This window comes from Dinoponera quadriceps, unplaced genomic scaffold, assembly GCF_001313825.1.
Source record: "Dinoponera quadriceps isolate SergipeBrazil2010 unplaced genomic scaffold, ASM131382v1 scaffold717, whole genome shotgun sequence".
NCBI lineage: Eukaryota > Metazoa > Arthropoda > Insecta > Hymenoptera > Formicidae > Dinoponera > Dinoponera quadriceps.
In genome coordinates this window covers 1,899,399-1,919,171 of record NW_014555639.1, presented here as the reverse complement: position 1 = coordinate 1,919,171, position 19,773 = coordinate 1,899,399, and positions in this window count along the sequence as shown.

The window sequence follows — 19,773 nt, the reverse complement described above, 5'->3', positions numbered from 1 at the left end:
ATTTCGCCCGTTTTCCTCTTTCCTTTCCTGGTTCGGTTCTTTGCATGAATTAAAATCAAATACATTTTTATCGTGGAATTGTAAAAGTTCGAAGCAATATTATTAATTTCAGAAACTGATGAAAGTAGAATATTTTTTTATTCATATATAATAACTCTATATTTACGAATATTAGTTTGCAAATAAAGCATCTGAAGACGAGACTACTGAAACAGCGCGTAAAAGTAATTATTTTTAATTAAAAATGCAAATTAAAAATATCAAAATTTTTGGAAGTATTCATTATCTATCGATGTATGCTTATTAAGATCTTCCATTTCTTTCAATGAGAGTTCCGGCCCTCGGCCTGTGTGAAGTCTCTACTTATGGTTCTACTTATATCTCGCGCACGATGTGTTGGAGTGCGTTGATCTTGCACGGCAAAGGTAATCCGCGAGAGATCTGCTTCGTAATTTCCAGGAAGATGCCGCGGGTGTGGTATCGTGAAAATGTAAAGAGCGAACGGGACATTAATTAACAATAACACGCCGGTCGATTTGGCGACAAAAGAATCGCGACAAGCCAGTAGCGGTAGCGGCAACGATCGACCGGCACGCAAACACCGCCGGAGAGTTGTAATTAATCGCGCTTAATCGCCGATAAACCTTATTGTCGATAGATCTAGCTCGGATGCGTTCGTGCATAAAACGACTTTCACATGCGAACGGGAATCCGATTTAAATATCCACCTGTCTCGTTTAATCCGTTAAATCCGTTGTCTGTTTCTTTTTTTTCTCAAATCTAATATCAAAGAGCTCTCGAAAGTGTTGATCCGATGCAATCGGAGGTAATTCGAAAAGTATAGGACTTTTGACACACCTTATGCAGGTTTACTTGTGAAATAAGGCGGAGAGAGGAAGAGAGGGAGGGATAGAGAGAGAGAGAGAGAGAGAGTTCACAACGTGCATTTAAGAACGTTCGCATAACTCGGCCTTAGCCGGCGTGTGCGTTTAAGAGGGACGCGTATGTTCTGCGTACGAGTGCGGGCGAGTCTGTGATTAGGGGCCCAGTTGGGCCCCCGAGGCCTCACAACCGCCCACTACGTACGGGGTGTAGGAGGGGAAGACAGGCCTCAGACTCCCTCGCTCGCGTCTGCAAAAGCGCGTGGGAACGTATCGGCTCGTTTATCATCCCGGGTTCTCTCCTTCTCTCTCTCTCTCTCTCTCTCTCTCTTTGTCTCTCGTTCTCGAAAACTGTGTTGTTCGGGGGGAGGATGTCCGCACCCCCTCTCGTTGCAAGAACTGTCCTTAATCCTCGACTCCTTATTGTTTTTTTATGAGAATAATGAATGTCGTGAATGTTAAGAACGACGATATAATTTGCTTCGTATCCTTGTCGCCATTGTCCACGTAAATTTCTTTTACTCAGAGCAACGTGGGGAACTAATTATTCTGGGATATGAGTGTTTTCTTGCTCATTTCATGCACGTAATAAAAAGAAATTGCAAACATTTTTCACAAGCGTGCGTCCTCCTTTTCAGCGGCGCTGCGTTTTTCGCTTGAATTTGTTATACATTCACTGTGAACTTAATAAAAATTTAGTGGACTGATGAACGCGACGAGTTCTCTCCGAAAAAATGTTCTCACGCTCGGCGGTACGTCCGGCTGTTTTCGCGGATCCCGGAGGTATCATCCAGAGCCTTCTCGTGACCTACGCGGTCCCGCAGTCGAACGGTCAGCATCTCGGCCGACCGGTGGGGTGATGCTAAGTAATAGCAACGTAACATCGGCACGTCATCATCGTCGTGTGCGTGCGTGTATGTGTGTATGCGCGCGCGTGTACGCGCGCAACGCACGCCCGACACTTTCGAGCACGCCTCACGCACGTGTTCTTTTTGTTTCCGTCATAATGCGCGCGCGTGGTGCTCGTGTTGTGCCCCGTTAGCTCTGCGGTTAGCTCTCACATTGTGGGTGTTCATAATGGACCGACACCGCGGGCCGTTCTCCGTTTATCGCGGGAGATTTCGATGATCGGCCCAGTCGTGACATCTGGAGCGCCCCTAGCAAATTCAGAGATCGCCCGATAGCCGGGTAGATTTCGTGGTTTTATCCTTCGGATCGCGTGCACAAAGGGTGTCGCGATCTCGTCGGTACGGTTTTATCCCAATTGCTCGCGTACACTGAGGAAAAAGAATTGAACATTTATTTGTGAAATATAAGAAATATATTTCACAGAAATTTCGCCGCGTTTACTTAAACGCGGCGAAATAAACTTTTATTCCTAGTAAGTAAGCCAATTAATAAGAAAACTCAGATATATTTCACAAAAATATATATTCCGTCATCGTGGTCAAATTTTTTTTCTAACCGAAAATATCGAAGGAAATGTTGACAAGAAACACTTATTTCGTAAAATTTAAATTTCTTTTTCTCAGTGTATTAATCAAATATGGACTGGGCGAACAAACGTTTTGGTTATGAGAACAAACATTTGGTTAGATTAGATCAGATTAGAGTGGATCAATCCGATTGCTCCACGTCCGATTGCGAGATGTGCGCAAAACTGACGCTCATTTTTCGATATCAGATACTTCCGTAATCGAGCGTTGTATTGGAACTTCTCTTAGGAGAAACGCGTTTGAAATCTCGATCACTGTCGTCCCGCTTTTAACGGGGATTTCACTCGACATTTCTTCCGACGAGCCTTCAGTGTTCAGTTAAATATCTTCGTATTCAGAGCTTGATCGGGCCGAAGTTCGATCGATTCTTTAATGAAACGCGTCAGGGCGCATTGGGAATTTTGAACGGCTACTTTCGAAAGCAATTCCACTATAGGGCAATGGGCCAACGACACCCGGTAGATCCCTTCCGTTGCCGCAGGGTCCGGCGTTCTGCCGGAACCGAGATTCAGCGAGGCGGGAGAAAAGCTTAATTAAAATTCCAGTCGCGCTAAGTCTACCCGCGGAAAGTGCAAGAGATGCATCTACCCTGCATCCCGACCTCCGTGCCCGCCACGCAACATCTCGAGAAATCGCGGGAATAAATAAGCCGGATCATACCCGGAATATCTCAAAGCTCGCGCTGCTCCCGACAGTCGTCAGTTTTTATTTCCAGACCCCCGCCCCACCTCACGACCCTTCGCCGATGCGGCGCCCTTTCCGACTCGCGCACCGCTTTTGCATTAACTACGAACGACTTAGTCGTGCGTAAAGTCCCCTTAATCTCGGCGATGAACTTGTTGGTTGTATTAGAAACTTGAGTGAGTTGGAAACTGTCGCTGAGTGGCAATAAAAATATACCTCGTCTTCGCCCACGCTTCCGAGGGTACCCGGACTTGTTCAACACCTTCGGAAAGTTAATGCAACGTGCACATTCGGTATTCCAAAACGGCGAGAGAAAAGAAACGAGGAGTCTGATCTCTTCATTGCGACATCAGGAGCCTTCATTGTTGCTGGAATTTCGGATTCTGTTCTACCAACGAGAGGGTCTGCGAGAAGTGTCTCTCAAGTGTCTTTTCGACGTAAAGGATTCCTTCGATAGGACTTGTTTGCGCTAACAATACCGATTGCGTACGGAGCCTGCCGGAGGATTGAGCCCGCGTCGAAGAAATATCGGTCTGTAAGATGACACGCAGGCCGGAGGTTCCGCTTTCTTCCGGACTGACAATTCGCTTCGCCGCAACAGGTGCTATTACGATCGCCGGTGCCTTTAAAACCTTAAATCCTTGCCCAGGTCTGCCGAAACCTGCTACGTAACCATAGAACCCGCTTAAATAACCGATTCCGATCGCATTATCCTACTTAAGCACACAAATCCTTTAAGTGATAAAAGATACAAGTAGTCGAATCATAATTCATAAGACTGGGATAACAAAGAGGACGACGAGGTGATCATCGTGATACACGAATAAAAGGAGTAACCCGGGAAACGTTTGTGGAAAAAGTCTAAACCAATTGAGAAACTGTAAATCATAACGATTGAATAATTCCAACAGTCACACTGTTCAAGTAACTATCGATTTTCTAATACACGTGAGGTGTCTCGTAACTGGTTCTTAGAACAAAATTCCCTCTAATTGGCCGAGCATTGACGAGGGGTTCCGCCAATTTTTGTCGTTTCAATCGCCAAGGCAGGTCTTGGATGTTTTCAACGTACGCGGAGAGAGGAAGCTTCAAGTTTGAAGAGAAGAAGAAGAAGGGAGGAAGGGCAGAAGGGTTAGAGAGGGATGGACCTCACCACCGGTCTGACTCTCTAATTATATGGTACATCGTATACCAAGCGAACCGGGTCGGGAGGTCACGGTTGCGAGAGGCACAAAACACGCCATCGAGATATATCGAAAAATTCAGCCGAGGCGCACATCGCCGAGGCGCGGCGGGTAGCCACGAAATTTACCGAACAGCCGATAATAATTATTCTCTCGCCGTCGACCAACTCTCTCACTCTACCTCATCCCCCTCCCCTCCCCCTCTTTATCTTCGTACATTCAGACTATTAGCTTGTTAATCAGATTTCTTACTGTCTGTGCGATATGATGCAACAGCTGGTGAAAAAGTCGAATTAAACTTGAAAAACGACCCGAAAAGGGTATAATGATTTATCAATTAACGCGAATAGCTCAAGGCGAATATCCGCCGGGAAAAATTTCGCTTGAAACGATACAAGGAACATGAGACGATATTTACTAGCGGCTATATTTACAGGTTTTATGCAATACTGAGAGAAATTATAGTTATTTTCGACCTTAACTATACCTCTTCCATGGTTTTAACTGCAAAAGTAGTAGCAATATACATGTGAGATTATCTCTGAGTACTATAGTAACATTTATTGAAAAAATGGATCTCCTACCTATAATTCGTTCATTATGATGATCGCAGTTATAACAAATTTAAAGAGAAATAATAAAAAATGAAAAAGAAATATTTTTTTCTCAGCGTGCGTTGAGAGATAATCGCGAATTGGTATGTAAACACGTTGTCTCCTCGAGGTACTTCGGTCTTCAGCTGCTCTCGGCACACAGTTTTTGCTACCACCGACGCAGTGAAGAGAGATCCCAACCGTAAAATTCAAACAAGGCCAGTCGCTCACAGATGGACAACTGTTTCATCATTCTGCGTGAAGTAACCGGTAAGAACGATATAAGTATACAACACTCGGTGAGGTGCTGAGGGTGCCTCGAGCAGTAGAACGAACGAGCAGAAGACATGGGGGGTTCATGAGTCGGATAAGAGAGAGAGAGAGAGAGAAAAACGTACGCTCAGTGCGCTTAATATCGGGATAAGGGCTAAGATTCGCGGCGGCGTTCCCGACTATTCTCCGGTTTATTCGCCCTTTATCGGGCCTGAGAGAGGCGATGAAGCGGGGCCCACGCTACTGCGCGCGGCTTTAAGCGACGACGCGGCACGATAACGATACGTAGAGTTTAACGCAGGTAGTAGGTATACCGACTCCGAGGCTCATATATGCGCATCCTGGTACAAGGATAGCCGAGCGAGCGAGCGGCCGGTCGGAGGAGGACTCTTGGTGCCTATTTACCAGCCCCATATTTACACGCGTGCGAGGCCGCGCGTACATGCCGGGCTCTCTTTACCGGCTAATCTACCATCTTAGATCGCATTCCCCCCGCACGAACCTAGCTAGCTCCGCAATTATGGGAGAAGTTTCGTTTGAACTCCGATTGACTGCGCTCCGCTATATATCCTCGGCTTTTTCGACGAGACGGAATACGGGAAATGTTTATTTACGAGGCGGGCGTGTATTCGAAACTTCGACGCTACTTTGACGCTCTCAAAGATAGTTCGCGCCTGCTTTAGATGGCCTATAGACTAATAAAAACCTACTTTGACGATACTGACACTTTTTAACTTCTCTTTTCAGCTTTAACCGGTTGAGATTTGGATGCAAAGAATGTAACGTCGGACCTCTGTATTATTGATTGTTTTGAGGTTTATCAATAAAATAAATTTTTGTACAATAAATCGCCATTTCAAGTAAAAGCTTTTCTTTGAAAAACCCCGTCCTGAGAATGTTAATTTTACAGAAGCTTTAACATACGGCCAAAATTTCTTCTCGAACTCGAGAATCGGGGGAATTTTGAGACACCGGTTGAGCGATCGGTGGTGTTGATATCTCGAGTTCTGCGAAACGCAAAATTCATTCAGAAATCATTTGCACCTTCGGAAATGCAGTTATGAGAGACGGTCAAGGCATGTCATTGGACTCTCGCAATTCCTCCTCACGGGCTATTCAATTCTAAAATTCCCAGTTGTCACATTGTCGAAATGGGATATTTGGACGTGCGCCCTCTTTAAGAACTGGTAAGACTAATCTACTATCGGATCATCGTTCGGAACAGTAGCCGCGTGCCGCGTTTTACGATCCCTGCGGTTGCAGAAAGGAAACCTATAAAGGAAGCTCCGTTGACGAAGTCGTAAAAATGGGGAAACGGAGAAGATCCGTTTGCGTAATTGACGAGTATAACGGGGGGAGGATGCTACTTCCTGAATACCGTACATAAATCGAAAAGCTTTCGTCCGTTGTGCCTTTTCAGTCACTTCTAAATTTACTTGTCTATTTGCCAATTGCCGTATTCTGACATTGCGGGAAACGCTATAAATTTTTTCATTTTACACATTCTTATTTTTTCAACAAATTAGTTGTTGAAACAACATTTGTATTTTTATAAATTACGATGATTAAAATAGTTCAATTTAATACTTTCTCGTTGTTGCAAATATTTTGCACAATTAATTCCGTGTAAAATCCCTAAAAACCACAATAATGGAATATTTATACTTTTGTTATAATTTATGTGATAATTTAATAGTTTATACGACAGCGATATTTCTCTCATGTAGAAATTCTTTGTATGGTCCTCCGTAGCGCGTTGGTTACGGGGGAGGGCTAAAGGAGTTAAAGGCAGCAACGACCACGGCAATTTTCACGGGGGGATACACGCGCGTGCGTGTACGCACCGTTTTTACCGGCTAATCTCCCATCTTAGATTCTTAACAGCATTTGCATTTACGACACCGACGATGTAACGTCGGCGATTACGAGACTCCGGAATTATCTCCATGCGATTGTAGTAATTATCGCTCGCGCTCTTCGCGAGGCTGGAGGGCGAATCGCCTGTGATTTGTCCGTTTTCGGCAGCCCCGCATTTGCATCTCGATTGCCATTCTTATCGGCCGGCCGTAATCACGCTAGACGCTAGACGATTTGCGATCCTGCCCGGCTGAAATTGTGGATATCACGAATATTGCCGCAATGCGGGGCATTAAAAGCCTGCGATGAAAAGTTCGAGAGCAGTCGAGTGAAGGAAAGTCCTCGAGGATTAACCTTAACAATACCCACCAGCAGCATTAACTCCAACAAGTACCCCGAGCAATATCCAAAATATTACGAGTTATATTGCGCATATAACACACCAAATACGGAGTCCGCCATCCCTACAGATTGAAGCAACATACTGTGGATATCGAGAATTGGCTGAAGATGTTCTTAGGAATTGCTATCCACGTGCTTTTTCCTTCTTTCTTTTTAGATCAAAAAGAAGAGCTTAACGGATGTCTCTGGTGCATCGGAGGAAGAAAATCGCCTCCGCCGAAGCTTCAATCGAGCAACACAAACTCGAAACACAACACAGCGTCTCTGGATCTTCTCAGATCGGTGGATCCGTAGATCCCCAGTCGAGATAATCTCAATCCACCAGATGCGTCGTAAATAACGAATAACGCCTGTGGAGGTACGAGAGAGGGAAAGGTAGAAGAGAGAGAAGGAGTGGGGGACACGCCTTGGAAGCGTTTTCGCTGTAAAAGGTAAAACTTAAAGTGAGATTATGAAGATGATCTCGGGAATTCATTATGAATTCCGGCGACGGAAGGTTCCGCTCTTCCGTCCCGTGATTACTTCCGTCTGGTCATTTTTTCCTGGCCGGCTCAATGGAGGAACGGCGGGAAAAAGTTGGCGCGCATATACAATGGTGTCTTACCGTGCTGCCGGTAATAAAGGAGTCACGTATACAAGATAAATTTTCCATGGCGGTCTCTCGCAAAAAGCCATTAACGCCAGTAAAAAGTTCAGGCACGTTCCATTGTTAATTCCTTTGTTATCATTATTCATAATTTCATTACACCGCCCGCGTGCAACCGCGCAATACAAACGCCTATTAAAGATACAAAGTGTTTGGATGCCACCGTCGGCCCAGCCTGCGTGGCACCGGTTCCCAAATTCAATCGACTTTTAACGTTTGATTATATTCAATAATTTGGCACGCCTAATGGAACAGTCGAAAAAGCACGGATGATTCTGCCTTTTAACGCCGAAACTAAATATCGTTAGCCAATCGTGGGAATATTAAAGGGATCGATGCGAGCTGCGCTGATTTCGAATTTTTTCATCGCGTGAAGGATTTAATAAAATCGGATTTTCACAGAATTGGAGTTGATTGAGGTGAAACCTGAGATATTAACTGGAAAAGGCGTGCTTCGCGCGCTTTGAAGGATCCGCGTCGGATTAAAATCAATCTACATCGGTATATCAAACTTCAAAATAAAAATAAAAAAATATCCGACGAATATCTCGATGTTGTCTCTTATGATATCCGATTAATCCAGCTCGTTTCAGTTCTTTTCTCTCGTCCTTTAATTGTGACAGAATTGCGATTCGTTCTTGCAGTAGCGGGAACGTGTTTACCGCACTTGCAATCGCATTCATTCCACGAGAAATGCAGCAGTCTATGGCTTGTCACATGAAATAGCATGAGTTGCGGAACTTCGGGGAACATTTCTTGCTCCCATTATTACAGCGCGGGTTAGTTGGGAGATTTGAAAATCGTTTTATTCAACATTGCCGCATTCTACAGGTTATCCTGGCCGTTTCGGTGGGAATCTCTCACGGTTTGGATGTAAATTTCCGATAGAACGCGTTATTTTACATCTTGATACGAATATAGAATTAAATTCACTGTTCAAAGCATACGTGGCAGTTGAATGATTTATAATTCAGATTTCCTAAATACAGATTTTGGTAAATTAACTTATTTTTTTAAAGTTAAGTTAAAAGATAATGGCCTATACAATTAATTTAGTCAAGTTAAAAGTAACTAACTAATTAACAGTTGAGTTAAAATTAACTTATTAAAGTTAAAATTTAGTTATGCAAAAGTATATATGTATATAATTTAAAAGGAAAATAGGTTAGATTTATATATATAGTTTCGCATAATTATTTATGCATTCAATTTTAACTTTTAACTTAAGTTAATTGACTTAACTTTTTTTTTTAATGCGAGCGTAAATTTCTACATATCACGTTTCCCGATTTCTTAAATCTGATTTCTTTCTTCAATACAATCTTCTGGAAACTCGAGCTTTTGAATTTTTTACTCTCATTTATGTTCTTTAAACAAACATATAGTAAATAAATTGATGTTATATTTATAATTATGACTTATGATAGAAATTTTCACATGTTAGAAAATTACAAATTCTTTGAATAAGTAAAACTTATGCGTTTCGAAATAAAATACTGATATTTTGAAATTGATTGGAAAATTTACGACACACTGAGATTTCTCAGGTTTTCCGAAGTATGCCGAGAGAATCGAGAGAAATTCCATTTTCCCATGTCGCCCGACGTGTAATTATCTCGTGTATCCGTATATTTTCCACGTCGACAAAAAGAAGAATCGTAAGTGTAAATCGCGTCGCGATCAGAAAGGGGATCGGAAAAATTATGATTCCGCGAATTTCTGACGTGTTTCACTGCTTCTTGCGGCAATCGATGAATTACACCGATTCTATTAAAGATAGTAGTCTCGGTGGGAATGCCGTTGGGCTCTTTCCTTTCTCCCTCTCTCTCTCTCTCTCTCTCTGTCGTAGTTGTTTCAAGCCCTTATCTCTCTTAAAGTCTCGATTCTCCGTTTGTCCTGTGGATCTCCAACGCCCGCAGGTATCTAGTTTCGTATTACCTCGAGATATTCACCTCGTAGGGTTTCACCTATTATGTATTAAGGTGACCACAACGTAGGAAGTGCAGGTAAGGACCGAGTATATCTGTTCAAGTCTCCATAAATCTGATCTCTAGACTCGCACGAAAGTAGACAGCAGCTACGAAGACGCCGAACGGTATTCACTCGCCCGTAATAAATTTCTAAAGTTTCCATGATATCTTCGATATGATCACGAAAATACATGGCGAATATACTCGCGGCCGGGAGACAGACTTACGTCCGATGGCGAGCGCAGTGAAAATTTCGAGAGTCTCGAAGAGCGAACAAAGATTTCGCGACACAGACAACGCACGAACACGAAAACCGATCGGTCTCTGTGTCTGTGTGTGTGTGTGTGATCCTGGAATGACACACGGCGTTTGCAGACGAGCGCAATCTCGACGCTCAAAGTCAACAATGATATGAGGTTGATTGTGATATGCAAATGGAAGATCAGTGGAAAGGCAGAGGAGAGGCGGAGGTACCTAATGAATATTTACTCGTCCCGCTCAGCGATAGTAAAGTATAGCTATATATCGATACTCGGCTGCACGTCGATTAAACGTATAATTTTCGTATTAAAGTCTCGATCATATCGTTAAACAGTTGCTTCATGCAAATACCAGACAGCGCGCATGCCTGTCTTTCGCGTTTCCGCTGCCGTTCAATTACGATTTAAACGACACTTCGAGTCGAAAAAGATTTTTTACACGAAAAATTAAACTCGAAGATTTTATGTAGAAAAATGATAGAACTGCGGAAATCAGGTAAACTCGCGTATTCCGTGTGAAATCTATTCGGAGATAAATTTGCCGTCAGTTTTACTCACGTGTGTCACCAACACGGCAAATTAGCTACTCTTGAAAACTTCTTCGTCTCACGTTGTTGATCATGACTTCTTTAGCCCTGGAATCCCTGATTTATCGTCAAGGGTTTATTAGCGCTACTAATAACCTCGACGAGCAGATCAATCACTCACAAACTGTTCAAACATCATTCACCACACTACTTGACATCATTAGTGCCGTTTCTAAAAATGAGAAAAAGAGAAATATTTCTCAGAATCTTCAGAACGACGTGCTCGAGCAGGTTTCTTCGTCGCGAAATAACCAAGTTTTCCGCACGGAGAACACATAGTTCTGGGCTCCACTCCTCCGAGGAGAAGATTCACTTGGGGGCTTCCTGCAGAATCGATTATCGCGCACGTGTTCGCCAACTGTCAGGGGATTTTTTCATCCCTGATTTGCCGGCCGTTAATCCATCACGCTTAGTGCGAAGCAGCGCGAAGAAAACCGCGCGTGTCGAATCGAAGATGGCGCGCAGTTTCAAAGAACGTGCATTAATTTAACTCCAAAGATCACACGTTGACAAATGCGTGCCGGCTGAACGGAAGAAAAACAAAGCTTATCGTGTTGTGTTGCATGCGTTCAGAGTCGTGAATATCAATATTTTTCAAATATTTCAGTTGAGTTGCGTAAATTCCGTAAAATTATCGACACGTGATGTTCATAGATGCGAAACCAACTCTTGTCGCATGTGGCAATTTAATGTTCATTTTAATAGCTTTTTTAATAATTTTATACACGTATAACATTTTTTATCTTTCATTTTAGTTTTCGATTTACATCACCATGAGTGCAATTTTATCGACTCGCTCGTTCGTTTGCTCGTTTAATTACAATGGCTTCTGGTGCAACCACAAAAATGCAGACGTACGAAATATCATATTGGGGAAAGAGAAAAGGGGTGAGGAAGAGAATGAGTGAGTGAGTGAGTGAGTGAGTGAGTGAGAGTGAGAGAGAGAGAAAGAGAGAGAAGAGAAGAGAAAGAGAGAGAAAAAGTGTAATATTTATATGGAAAGGAATTTATCAGAAAGAGAAAAAATAATACATGTAATATTTTATTATTTAAATGAAAGCAGGAGAAACATTATTTCTCTCTCGGATGTTAAAATTTTTTAAATATAAATATAATTAAATTTTAGGAATTACTATGCATTATAATCTTCTTAAGTGTTTGTGAATGAAATAAATGAATATCCTACACTTGTAGAGGACTTTGTTGTAATCTTGAAATTGGTAGTCGATTAAGAGATCCTAGTAACCTTCAACGACACGCTAAAACAAAGATAATTTTTCATTTCTCTGCAAAACGTTAATGTTTGCGCTTCAAAAATTGAAACTTAATTCACCGCTTAAGGGGCAAAATAAGACGAAGCACGGCGACAGGATAATGTTGACGCATCGTTGACACCTGATCCTTCGATCAATCCTTCTTAAGGGTCGCCTCGAGCACGTAAAGGTCTTTCTAGCGTGACGTTGATGAATAGCGCGTTTATCATAAAAATACCAAACGGGTGTCAAAACAGAAAACGCAATCACGAAGCCGCGAATTGTGTCCCGTTGAGAAAATGGGACACTGCGACGGCGACCTTGCCGTGTGGAGGGTCCTTAAGGGAAGGACGAATTCGCGCCACAAAGATTCGCGTGACTGGATTCGCGTGAAGGAACGATCAAATGAATGAACGAACGCGTCCAATTAACTGAGATTTATTAACCTGACAAATTTCCTTATCGAAATTAACCTTAATTAAAATCTAATAAATTAATTTTTCATTTCCTTTCAGCGCGTTTGTTAATGCGGACGTCGCGCACGGTATTTATGGGGAGTTTGCAAACCGCTGTAAAAAGTGCGAATTATAATATGGTTCTCTGATAAAATCGAGTGTATACCTCCTTAACGATTCAGTTTCTTATAACTTTGGACAATTATTTATCGCGCTTACTTGCAAGATTTTGCGTCAATCCTGGAATCAAACAGGTAAAAATGTCTGCATTTAAATATTCAACGCACACGATTTGCCGGTGTTTTGCAAGAAATCTAAATCTTTCAATTCGTTGAATCTCTGGTCAATCATTATGACAGGTAATTACATTTTCGTCGCCTCGTCACATGGATGGCCGCGCCTTTAAACTAATTGCCAGGTATTAATCTGGTTATCTTTATGTTTTAGGAGCGCTCCTTCGAGATAATTACAACGTTTCAACTGCACTTACACACCCTTCAACTTCATCACACCCAAGGCTATTGTGTCTCCTTCATTCTTAATTCACAGATCTCAAACGTTCGGAGCATCCGCGGACGTAAAGGGACACACTTAGAGGCACTTGAACAAATTTCTCGCATCACAATCACATTGTACTTCGTTCCTCCGAATTGCGAGTGTCTTGGTGGCACGTGGACTTAAAATCGGAACTCTGCGAGGCAGGGCCGCTTCGGCAACGCGGCGGCGACGACGACGACGAGGGTCGCAACAGATCACTTTGCGTCGCGGATGTTACTTGGACGTCCTTGTCAATGGTGGTAAAGGAACAGGAGGAGAGAGATGTACTTGGCGCGAGATCTAGCTGAGAGTGGTACCACCGGCCACTGAAGAAGAAGTGCTGTGTGCGGATCGCACGGCCGGGTGAAACGAAGACAGGAGAGTTGAAATGGTAAGGGACAGTGGAGGCCGAAAGAGAAGTAGAAGGAGGATGAAGGGAGAGGGGAGGATCCTCCGCGTCCTTCCAGGTGGGAGAGGGAGACGGAGGTCCGTCAAGGGACCCACAACGCCGAAAACATGGCCACCTGGACCGTCCTTTCCGCGCTCCTTTTTTAGCGCCTCGAGACCGCGCTGTTTAACGACGTTTGTTTATCTGTACCCGTCCGTCCGCACGCTGAAATTTTCAAATTTCATCCTGTATACACAAAGTTGATTGGAATGTGAGGACACTAATAAAAGCTTACCTTATGCATTTTTGGTCGGCGATGAAACGGAACAATTCCGAGAGCGAGAAAATATCAAAATATTCTGCAAGAACTTGAAATACTTAATTCTGAAGTTGATGAGAGCGCAATCTGAGTTTTTTTCTTCGTCCGTACACATCTTCTTGAGTAAATTTTATAGATCTTAGTGATTCATTTAATTTCTGCCATCACACAAAATATTATTCCTGATCTTCCTCTTTTTTCTCGAGATTTTTAGGAGCAATCGATAAATTTCACACAACTCGAGATAAAATAGCGACATTTTAAACAATAACGGGACAGACAAATATCTCTTGATGACGCGGCGGGAAAATTAATTTCACGTCGTTACGCGAAGGACTAATCTTTTCGGGTGACACGTTGATCCTGAGGTTGCACGGGTCACTATGGACGATCACCCGACAATTGCTTCGTCTATGGCGAAGGTCGCGAGCGAAACAGCCGATTGAAGACTTTCTTGCACCATCATCACCCTCGCCTCGGGTCCTCAAGGCATAATGCGATAGCCCTTTACTGCCGTAATATGAACATCAGCCGGTAACGAACGTTGACAAGGAAAAGTGGACTTAAGTACTAAGTCTAGCAACATTACTGCCCGTCATCGTGCAGATGAATAAAATACACTTTTTACTCTTTTACGTGGAAACTACCAAAAGTGTTTGCATATCGTCTAAAAAAATGCGAAGGAAGAAACAAGAAACACACGTTACGTAAGGAAAAGCAATCGTTCTTCTCATTATCTAAATAATAAATATTGATTTGAAACAAAACTGAGATAAATATATATTACATAATGGTACACAATATTACAAGTACGGAAATATTTTTATTTTTTATTTTCCTTACTAATGCTTTATTTATGTGCCAGTTGATTTAATAAAGACGCACAAATAAAAAAGAGATAACTTTAGTTGTAAATATTTCAGCTATTGAACTTTAATTTTTCATAATTGCGCGAGCAGTTAGATTTTTAGTTCGAAAATTTCATTTTTCCTTGTTTTCTTGCACAAAATTCACAGGTGAATCGTATAAAGAAGACCGTAAAGTGAATTGAGTGTGCCGAGTAATGAAAAGAGTCATGAATATTCATGAGAGAATTAAACACCCTAGTCACACATATATTCATATACAAAGTTTAGCCCAGTTTTATATTAATTTCACATTAATTACAATTAATTGTAATTACAGAGATGCAAAGAAGGTATGAAAGACCTTCTCATGAAGACTTTGAAAAAGTGCTTCCTTCTTCAAGACCTATTCTACCGGTAGAGGTGAAATATTTTAATAGAGTGTCGCTCTTGGCAGAACATTCTCAAAAGGACACGGATGCGTGAAGTCCTGGAATTGGTAGGGCTGTGACGTACTTTTCACGGTCCTCTGATGTATCGCTACCGTTTGCAGCAGGGTCGGCGGCGACGAGCTGCCCTCAGCGAAGGCCTTGTATTATGGTAAACGAGACGTCGGTGGTAGGCTGCCAGTCAGGAATGCCCCTACCACCTATATACCTCCTTCTCTCTTTGCCTTCCTCTTTCTATTCCTCGCGCTCTTCTTCATGGTTGCTGTTCGTAGCTGCTTCGTCGCGTTCGTTTCCTACTGCCGAGTTATCGCGAGACCCCTAATGAAAGCCCTCCCCCCGACCGCTAATTAACACCCACGTGACACCCAAGGAACGCAACGTGTCCCAATAAGGATGCAAATGAGGCCATACCACGAGTCTAAGTCCTCCGTAGCTTACCGATAACAAGAATTATTTCGCGCGATTGTGTTGAAATTATTTTGCAGTTTGTTCCAGTAATCCGGTTTTCAAGTTTATACATATTTCAAAGACTACTGCGTGACATTTGCAAGCGTGAAAAATTCAACGTTGAGGCGCGTCGAAGCAATTTGTCATCCAGAATAAAATATTTTTATACACGGAATTTCACGAGTCCCTGATTATTAATGATCTTTGCAATGAAAACGAAAGATGAGACAATCCAAATTACCCGTCCGACGGAACAAGAAGATGAATAGCTCGTGCATAAATATAATGAGGGAATTCAAGCCCTCAAAGTTGTTGAACACGAACAAAATCGGTAGCGCAGAGAAGTTCAAATATAATTCTAATATAACAGATACACGCAAAATTGTAGTGAGTAAAGTTGATAAAACGCGCCGGGATGATCAGCACTTTAATCCGCTCAATATTAATCCGGCTCGTCGCGACAACTTGTGACGCGCGGCGCGCTCATTATGGCGAGCTGGCTGTCTCTTACGGAGACACACGATGATAATTCAATTACGGTCGGGTACACACGTTGAATAGCTCGTGCACATGAATATTGGTTTCGCATGCAGCACGGGGACGGGACCACACGTGCTATACTTACCCTAATGGATAACGAATGCGCACCTCGTAAAAGTCAGCCCCGAGCGACGTTTAAGGCGATCTGCTAACCAGATTAATACAACGGGTGCTCGTAGATAAGCCGAGCACGCTTGTCCGCGCATCATCAACTCTGCCAGCGATGTCCTCTTCAGATATGGGAGATTCTTCCGTGGAGCCGGAGAAAGGCCGAAAAATCTTTAATTCCGGAATGCAAGAATTCGAAGGAATTCTCTAAGTTGAGGATTACACGTACAAGAAGGATTTTCAATCTAGGATCAAAAACGTTAAACAAATATTTTCTTATTTACCTTATCTTGTCACATGTATTACAAAGTAAAAAGCCTAAAAGCACATATTTGTACACCACTTTTAATTGCAGTAATTTTCAACAATCGATTCCCATCGAGAATGAGAAGAGTGCAATGGGTGCAAAATTTGTAATGTCCCTTTACCGTCGTTATTGTTCAGCGTTAATTGCGATAACTTTCTTCAAAAAAAATTTGAGAATTTGGGGATTTCATAAAGCATGGACGCATATTAAATCTTCTTGCACCATATTTAATTAAAGAGGATGTGATAACCAATTTTATTTTAAATATCGTCTCGTGAATGTTACATGACCGGCACTGCATTTATTAAATATACAAGCGTTTCTGCATATTAACGAACGTATATATCCTATCAGGTTACCTATTTTGTTTAATAAAATATCGTTACGAATTAATTCGAATTTTGCGCCGCGGACGTGCACATAGGAACGCACCAGCAATATTAATTACATAAGGCGCAAAATTGAATGTGGTTACACGAATTGTTACACGCCATGAAAGGATTACATTTCACGATTGCATTCCAGCGTCTCAACTAATTAAGGCCCGTCAAATTTCCGAGCGTAAGATAATTTCTAGGCGTTTTAATATCTTATTTTCTTTCCAAACGTTTCTCTCGAAATCGCGGAATTCTTAAGAGAAAATTTCACGATGTCTATATTTTAAATTGATTGGAAGAGATTTAACGTGAAAATAATAACGATTTCAAAATACTTCACAAACAGATTAATTAAAATTTGAAAGAAGGATGAATAGAGAGCTCAATTTTTCGTATATCTGCAACAATTTGTGAGAATTAGAAGATATTTTTATATGTAAAATAATTTACATTATAGACAAAAGCGTTACACAAAATTAGAATAAAATTAGACGAAATGAACGTCAAATTGTGTTTAGGTTTCGATTAGTATGACTTGTTTAAGCTAAAAACTGCCCTTTCCACAGCACTAGCAACGTTTCCGTCACTCATCTATTATTACTTCTCATACAACCGCGGCCTTTAATGCTGCCCGCGCGATCTAAGTGCAGTATATTTATACTCAACTCGCAGGCTGAGTGCGATTCAGACGGCCAGTCGGTCGCTACGCGACAGGCAACGTCGATCATGAACAATTTTCACACGGATGACACACAGGTTCGCTCTTGGTGTGCGAGATGAGCATAAATATATTATTCTCTATTTGAATACTGGTCAGCTTTATTGGCCGCGGTTATACCGTGTATGGATAACTCTGAACTCTTCATCCTTGGCTCTTTAGATATTGGATGGCTCCATTATCCAAATATTACATCTGACCCCTAAAGATAAGGAACAAAATATTTGCTCCAAGGATACAGAATCTTCCGAATCCCTTCTGAGAGAATCCCTTCTCTGCTCTTGCTTAAAATACATCCGCAGTAGGTACATGCTGCAAAAGTTGCAGCAACTGCGGTAATGCAGGGCCCGTGTTTCCTTGAAGGAGAATAGATGTCGCAATTCTATCGTCTTTCTTTAGAGGAGAGAATGCCCAAATTTATAAATTTATCTTTTACAAATTAATAGAATACTTTCGAATTTATTGTTGTGGTTACTCGATCTAGTGCGAAGATAGATTAATCATTAAGAATCAAGTAATGGCAAGAGAATCCCATAATCGATATTAAACTATTTTTTAGTTTACACCTGTTTTTAAGTTACAATAAAAATTATGTGCAATTATGATGATTTTTTTTATAAATAATTTATTTAATTATATGAACATGTATTATCATTTATCACAAAATTGATCATTAAAATGCGATAGACACATTTATATTAGGTCAAATAATGAATAAAAAAGTGATTAATGAATAATGAACTGCTATATAATAGAGATGTGCGAATCAAAGATTTCTGATGTCCTATCGAATCTCTTCTTTTACTTTCGAATCGAATTGAATCGATGAAATTTCATCCAAATCAAATCGAATCATTGAAACGTAACTTTTAATTAACAACATAATTATTGAATTCAACATGAAAATAAGAGGGGAGACTCCAGTATGAAAAAGAATAACATCGATATTATCGTATATTATCGTATATTTAAATATTTAGAATAAAATTTTAACATTACAAAGAGTTTAAAAACAAAGAGATCTAAAAATAAATTGTTGCCGACCGGAAAAGAGCAAGTGGAAAGATGGATGTGACAGGTAAAGAATACAGGGTTGGCATTCCTCCATGTATATCGTTATATATTTACAATTTGACAACAAAATGTTAAACGTAACAGGTAGCCTCGCCCTCGGCCGGAAGGTGTAATCGAGGTATCGTTCTAGGAGAGCGCGAGGCCAGCTAAAGGTCTCACATAAATATAATAATATCCGCCATAATAATTCATTACGATCTGTATAATATTTATATATATATATATAATATATATATATAATATATGTTTATTTTTTTTTTAATTTTTTAAACATCTGCTCAACTGTCCGGTGTCATTTTTTTCCTTGTTTTCTCTGTCTCTCTCCTTCCCCGTCTCCTTCTCTTATTACTATTACGAGCTTTGTTCCTTAATCTTTAGTATATTCGGATTGTCCCGTACTTGATGATGATATCGTACAACGCCCACGATATTTAGTTTACGCTTGCGAATCCTGCTAAGATTTACGTTCGGCGAGATGGCGTCGTTCCTGTCTTCCATATTTCTTGGTTTTGTTGTGAAAATTTCAATCTCGAACACACGCTCGGACCGAATCGCGATTGTTCTGTAAGGCGTCGCGGCTCCAGTCTATTTTTCTTTTTTTGCGCATCTTAGGATCCATCCTTCGTCCTCGTTTTCTGAGCGAGGCTTGCTGCAGCCAATTCAAGATCCTTCCGTTCTGCGAGCTCGGAACCGTTCGATTAAAAAAGTAGAAGATCCTTCTAGGACGGTAAGATCCTTTGATTATGAGGACCTGAGGATCCAAGGATACCAGGAGCTAACTAAGTCACGTTCGTGGCCGCGACCGCCGTTTTGCGCAGAAAGCAAGCAAAACGAGTCCTTTGATATCACGTTTAGCAAAGACGCTTATATACAAAACTTTGACTTTCCTCCGTCGATCTATCGATCCTCGCGAAAGGGATTTTGATGACAGTCAGCTTACCAATTCTTTTCATCTTTAAAAACTTATCGATTTTATGCAACACAGAATTTGCGAGACGACGAATATCAAGAGACGATTTTTGTCCGATCGGTGAGTACACTCTCGTGAAAACGCACTTCGCATCGTCGCATACGCGTGTATATATATATATATATATATATATATATATATATATATATATAT